Genomic DNA, 733 nt, shown 5'->3' on the forward strand with positions numbered 1-733 from the left:
CCTGATTACTGGGGGGGGGGGGACTTTTGTCGTCGACCGGATGTTGATTCCTATTGTCCAATAACTTATACATAATTATAATACACATCGACCCACTCCCACGTTAATGTATGTGTGTGTGTGTGTGTGTGTGTGTATGTGTGTGTGTGTGTGTAATAATAATAATAATAATAATAATAATAATAATAATAATAATAATAATAATAATAATAATAATAAAATAATAATAATAATAATAATAATAATTAACGTTTCATTGAATGAGCATGGCAGCCGGAAGGCTGGAAATATACAGTTACATAATTGGGGAATGGGTCTCTTGATTTACAAATAATATACAAGCAACATAAGTGATACAACTATAATATATAATAACTAGGTGGGGAAGAGCTCAAACTACAGGGCATTTTTCATTTAGTGACAGTGCAAAAAGTAAGATTGACTGGGAGTGAATACCCTGGTTGATTACAAGTTATTGATAATTTTTACAATGGTTGGGACTGGGCTGCTCTTATAGCGATCAATTCGTGCTTGTATGGGCTGGATGCGGTTGTGGTGTCGAACAGCAATTCTCGGGCAAAGGATCTTGGGTGGTAGTAGGAGCCGGTGTCGAGGATGGTGCATAAGCTTCTCACTATATTTGCAGATGAGGTCATGGTGATGGTCAGTGAGAGCCGAGAGGGTCAGTGCTTTGAGCGCTTCTTGATATGTGGAGTAGGAAGGGGAGAGAATA

The sequence above is a fragment of the Homarus americanus genome, unplaced genomic scaffold (genome assembly GCF_018991925.1).
Source record: "Homarus americanus isolate GMGI-L3 unplaced genomic scaffold, GMGI_Hamer_2.0 scaffold5589, whole genome shotgun sequence".
In the NCBI taxonomy this organism is placed as follows: domain Eukaryota; kingdom Metazoa; phylum Arthropoda; class Malacostraca; order Decapoda; family Nephropidae; genus Homarus; species Homarus americanus.